Raw genomic sequence first — 7,002 nt, forward strand, 5'->3', positions numbered from 1 at the left:
TCAATCTACATACAATATCCCATAATGACAAAGTAGAAACAGGTTTTCAAATCTCTTCCAAATTTATTACAAAATAAAAAACAATCCTTATTAATGGAGGTATTGAAAAAAATCCCAAAAAATCAAAAGGCAAACAATTCAACAATGAAGGCAGCGAATTGTTCAGAGACTGCGGCTGCATCAGAAGATTTGGCGAGAGTAGCCTCTCGCTTAGCCTCTTCCTCTCTGCTGAACCTAGTCGAGCGAAACAGCACCCTTGTGCAACTATTGTAGGATGATCTGATACTGTCTGAGAGTAGCAGCCAATACCGTGTCAACATCGTACATGTCCACATAACGAGCTCTGTCGTCGCTGGGACTTATCTGATTGATGTTCTTTCTGTGGTGGCGCCGTTCTCGGTCAATAAAGGATCAGATATGTGTTAGTTAACAGGCCAAGGAGGTACAATCAGGGCGGCGGCCTAGGCACGCCATTTGCTGCCCTGCTTTTATGCACAAATATTGATGTAATAATATCGAATTGCCCCGAGCTGACAAGGTAAAAAGAATCTTGTCGTTTCTTGCCCTGGAACAAGGCAGTTAACCCACTGTTCTATAGGGCCTCTCTTTGAAGATAAAATTTGTTCTTAACTGACCTGCCTACGTTATATAAATTAAAGGTTTAAAAAAACACACATCTAAGTTTAAACTTGGATGGGTGGATGATATTTGGTGTTCCTCCCACTGACGACTCGAGAAAGCATGCAGTTTATTAGGCTACAGATAAATTAAATGATGATGGAAGCTTCACAGGTGGGCTGAAAGTTGCAGGTTATGAGTTTGATCCCTCCTTTCCAAGAAATTATTAGTATTCTGGTGAATGACACGATATGCTTTGGCGGCCGTTTTGACAAATATAAATAATCATCAGCTACTTTATCCATAATATGTTCATGAATGTAGATAGTTTTAGCCCCACTGTAGCTGTGATGTTGTTTGGCTAGAGCCATCTGTTCAAGACGCAGAGTGCGGCAACATTTGCTATAGAAGCACAACCAGTCTATATAACACAAAGGTCTACTATATATATAACACAACAGTCTATATATAACCAACAGTATCTATTATAACACAACAGCTATATATAACACAACAGTCTATATATAACAACAACAGTCTATATATATAACACAACAGTCTATATATATAACACAACAGTCTATATATAACACAACAGTCTATATATAACACATACAGACCTATATTATAACACAACCAGTCTATATATAACACAACAGTCTATATATAAACAACAGTCTATTTATATAACACAACAGTCTATATAATACACAACAGTCTATATATAACACAACTACCCATCATATACTATAACACAACATCTATATATATAACACAACAGTCTATATATATAACACACAACAGTCTATATACTTAACAACAGTCTATATATCACAGTCTATATATTTAACAAACAGTCTATAGTATATAACACAACAAGTCCTATATAAACAACAGCAATATACACAACAGTCTATATATCAAGAAGTCTATATATATAACACAACATGTCTTTTATCACAGTCTATAACCAAACATCTAATATAAAAACCCCAGTCTATAAATATACTAAACAACAAAAGCCTAATATATTAACACAAAGTCATATATACAACAGTCCAAAACACAACAGGTCTTATATATAAACAACATCTTATAAACACAAAGTCTATATTCAAAGTATATAACACAACAAGTTCTATATATAACACAACAGTCTATAATATTAACACAACAGTCTTATAATACAACTATAAACAACAGTCTATATATATAACCAAGCTTACACAACAGTCTATATATTAACAACAGTCTTTATTATAACGACAACAGTCATATATATACACAAACAGTCTATATATATAACACAACAGTCGTATAAATACCACATTATAACTACACACAGTCTTTAACAGTCTATATAACCACAGTTTATATAACACACCTATATATATAACACAGACAGTCATATCAAAGCATAATATATACCCAACAACGTCCACACAGGTCTATATATATAACACAACAGTTATATAAACACGCTATATATAACACAACAGTCTATATAACACAACATTCATTATATAACACAACAGTCTATATATAAACACAACAGTCTATATATAACACAACAGTCATTACACAAAGATATATAACACAACAGTCTATTAACACAACAGTCTTATATAACACAACAGTCTATATAACACAACAGTCTATATATATAACACAACAGCTATATAACACAACAGTCTAATTAACACAACAGTCATAATATAAACACAACAGTCTATATAAGCACAGTTCTATATGTCACTTTCCATGCCAAAAGGGTTAGAAGCTACAATTTATACCCACAACCATAATGTATTACCCTGGATACATGATACTCTGATACATGTATGAAATGTCTGCTTTTCAGAGGATCTTTATCTTAAAGTGGGAGGTGAGCTGGTGTTAAAACCAAAACGTCCACAGTGACTGACCCATCACAAGCATCCTATGGAAGCATGGGAAGTACAAGGTGGCAGACTGGGACAAGGATTTTTGGTGGTCTGGACATACATGGTGCCTTCAAAGAGCGTACAACCCTGGACCAGACTACTGCGAGAGCTGAGAATCAGTGGATTTGAAGAAAACAGACAGGGGAGTTTATTCTGTGGACGTTCAACAGCAAACTGCTTGACAAGACATATACAATGTTGTTATCAGTAAGTGTTTCTTCTGTGCGTGCGTGTGTGTGTGTGTGTGTGTGGTGGTCATGTGGAAACAAGCAGGTATTCAGTGCCTCACAAACATTTTCCAAAATTATTCCTGTTTCTTTCCTCTATTTACGGAGCAGTCCCAAACCCACAATCACTTCTTCCTGTAACGCCAACAAAAACCTCCTGCACTCTGACCTGTGAGAGTGACACACTGATGCTGAACCGTTCACCTACAGCTGGAAAGTGGAGAGAGAGCATCGGAGGTTGTAACAAACAGATGAATGTCTCTAAGAGCGACACTGGCAAACCAACCAACAGTTAGTTAAAGTACATCTGCAAGCTGAAAGATTCTGTAGTGGGAAGGGAAGTCAGTGAGCCAGTTGGAGAGGTGTTTGGTTCAGGTGAGTGGACACTCAAGTGTGTTACAGTCTTAGTATTCGATATGTCAGTAACTGCTAGTGTTGTAGGACATTTTGAAGTTGCATATGTTTGAATATCTGATCAACTCCTGTCAAAGTATCAATACAAAATGTGTTTTCATTTCAGAGCTTCCAATATCGGTGCTGTTGTTGCTTTGGTTGTCTGTCTCATTGTAGCATTTGCTGTCTTAACAGGGAAGAACAGCACATCTATAGTACAGAGCACTGTACATGTACATAGTTTGTGAAGCACAGTTGACATAACAGCAGCAACAACAGTGAGGCTATACCCCTGAAGGGGATACCTGGTCTACCTGTATTTACAGTACTGTTCAGGCTACTGTTACAGTCAAGACAAGGGGTTAGATCGACCACCTGCTGTAGGGCACAGTCTTTCATTAATGTCACAGGAGGCACCAATTTGGACAGTGCACAGTATGGATTAGGTCTAATCTGAATTATAAGCAAAAAGGTTGGTAATTACTTTGTGTAACCTAAAAATATTTGATCATACAATGGATATTGCATAGATGTGAAATCGCTGGCTAGGTTATTTTACCTTTGTCCAATAGCGACATCCATCCATTTTTAAATCAAGTTGCTCAACAGGCAAGTTTTACTTTTCCACTTTTATAGAAAGCTCATGTCTGCTACTAAGGCTGAAGAACATATCCACAGTCAACATACTATACAACTGTTGTTACAACAAACTAGAAACATTTTTTTTAAAGAAAAGGCCCCAGACCTCTCTGAAGATGATGTGGGCCGTGAAACCACGGATAGCCTTATTTTCCAATGGAAGAGAAGTGAAATGTGCGGGAGACAGTTGGTAGCATGGGCGAGGCTTGTGAACAGGGCGGGACAAAAGTCTGCGAAGCTGAACTTTATGCAAATACTTCCCGCCATCGTGGCGCTTGAAGGTACATGATATAATATATATAACACAACCAGTCTACTAAACATTATATAACACAACAGTTTTACACTCGATTATATAAAAGCTTTATACACACCTCTATATCTATCGGTATATATTAACAACTAATAAGCAAACAGTCTATATATAACACAGCTATTAACAACAGTCTTACACAGTTATCATATACACAACAGTATAACCAAGTCTTATATATATACACAACAGTATTTATCAACGTCTATATAATAAACACCTATAACTTAACAACAGGTCTATATATAAACACAAAGTCTATAATAAAGTCTATATATAAACAGCAACATCTATATATAACACAACGACAGTCTTATATATATAACAAAACAGTCTATATATAAACACAGTTCGCTATATACACAAACATCTATATATTAATAACACAACAGTCTATTATATAAGCCACAACAGTTCTGTTATAATATATACACAACAGTCTTTATAACAGCACCAGCTATAATATACACAACAGGTCTATAGTTATAAACACAACAAGTCTATACTATATAACAGACAGCATATTGACACAACGTCTATACTAATATAACACAACAGTGCATATATAACACAACAGTCTCATTTATAACGACAACAGTTCTATATATATAACAACACATACTCAGTCTTACTATAACACACCTAAAGCAACCAAGTCTATATAACAGTATTATACACAACACGTCTATATATAAACACAACAGTCTATTATAGAACACAACAGTTCTATATAACACAACAGTCTATATAAATATAAAGCAACAGTCGTCACTATGATATGATAACAACAGGTCATATATATAACAAACGTCTATATTATACAAACACAAGTCAATATATAACACAACAGTCTATATAACAACAGTCTTAATATATACACAACAGTCTATATATCCCAACGAGCTTGACAACAGTCTATATATAGCACAACAGTCTATATTAAAAACAGCAGAACAGACAGTCTATATAATAACACCAACAGTCTATATAACACAACAAAAAAGGGGGTTTTTTTGTTCTATTTTAATATATAACACAACAGTCTATATATAAACACACAGTCATATATAACCCAACAAACAGTCTATATAACACAACATCTATAATATATTAACACAACAGTCTATTATATAACACAACAGTCTTCTATATATAACCAACAAACAGTCTATTATAACACAACAGGTCTAATATATATATAACACAACAGTCTATATAACACAACAGTCTATATATATAACACAACAGTCTATATAACACAACAGTCTATATATATAACACAACAGTCTATATATAACACAACAGTCTATATATAACACAACAGTCTATATATAACACAACAGTCTATATAACGCAACAGTCTATATATGTCACTTTCCATGCCAAAAGGGTTAGGACTACATATTTATACCCCACAACCATAATGTATTACCCTGGATACATTGATACTCTGATACATGTATGAAATGTCTGCTTTTCCAGAGGATCTTTATCTTAAAGTGGGAGGTGAGCTGGTGTTAAAACCAGAAACGTCCACAGTGACTGACCCCATCACAAGCATCCTATGGAAGCATGGGAAGTACAAGGTGGCAGACTGGGACAAGGATTTTGGTGGTCTGGACATCTATGGTGCCTTCAAAGAGCGTACAACCCTGGACCAGACTACTGGAGAGCTGAGAATCAGTGGATTGAAGAAAACAGACAGTGGAGTTTATTCTGTGGAGTTCAACAGCAAACTGCTTGACAAGACATATACAATGTCTGTTATCAGTGAGTGTTTCTCTGTGCGTGCGTGTGTGTGTGTGTATGTATGTGTGTGTGTGTGTGTGGTCATGTGGAAACAGCAGGTTATTCAGTGCCTCACAAGCATTTTCCCAAATTATTCCTGTTTCTTTCCTCTATTTACGGAGGCAGTCCCCAAACCCACAATCACTTCTTCCTGTAACCCAGACAAAACCTCCTGCACTCTGACCTGTGAAGGTGACACCACTGATGCTGAACCAGTCACCTACAGCTGGAAAGTGGGAGAGAGAGCATGGGAGGTCATAGGAAAACAGCTGATTGTCTCTAAGAGCGACACTGGCAAACCAACCAACAGTTAGTTATAAGTACATCTGCAAGCTGAAGAATGATGTTCGTGGGGAAGGGGAAGTCAGTGAGCCAGTTGGAGAGGTGTTTGGTTCAGGTGAGTGGACACTCATAAGTGTGTTACAGTCTTATGTATTGATATGTCAGTAACACTGCTAGTGTTGTAGGACATTTTGAATGCTGCATTATGTTGAATTCCTGATCAACTCCTGTCAAAGTATCAATACAAAATGTGTTTTCATTTCAGAGTCTTCCAATATCGGTGCTGTTGTTGCTTTGGTTGTCTGTCTCATTGTAGCATTTGCTGTCTTAACAGGTAAGAACAGCACATCTATAGTAACAGAGCACTGTACATGTACATAGTTSTGAAGCACAGATTGACATAACAGCAGCAACAACAGTGAGCTATACCCCCTGAAGGGGATACCTGMTCTACCTGTATTTACAGTACTGTTCAGGCTACTGRTACAGTCAAGACAAGGGGTTAGATGCACCACCTGCTGTAGGGCACAGTCTTCATAATGTGTCACAGGGAGGCACCAATTTGGACAGTGCACAGTATGGATTAGTCTAATCTGAATTAATAAGCAAAAAGGCGTTGGTATTACTTTGTGTTAACCTAAACAATTTTTGATCATACAATGATATTGCATAGATGTGAAATCGCTGGCTAGGTTATTTACCTTTGTCTAAAGCGACATCCATCCTATTTTTTAAATCAATTAGCTCAACAGGCAAGTTTTACTTTCACTTTTATAGAAAGCTCATGTCTGCTACATAG

The 7,002-nt window shown here is 36.3% G+C and overlaps 1 pseudogene; it reads left to right on the forward strand.

Annotated features, from left to right (window-relative positions):
- The window catches only part of LOC112078498 (uncharacterized), a 16,620-nt pseudogene extending 9,908 nt beyond the window's left edge, over positions 1–6,712 (forward strand).
- Positions 6,713–7,002: the final 290 nt, after the last annotated feature.

The sequence above is a fragment of the Salvelinus sp. IW2-2015 genome, unplaced genomic scaffold, assembly GCF_002910315.2.
Source record: "Salvelinus sp. IW2-2015 unplaced genomic scaffold, ASM291031v2 Un_scaffold5750, whole genome shotgun sequence".
Lineage (NCBI taxonomy): Eukaryota > Metazoa > Chordata > Actinopteri > Salmoniformes > Salmonidae > Salvelinus > Salvelinus sp. IW2-2015.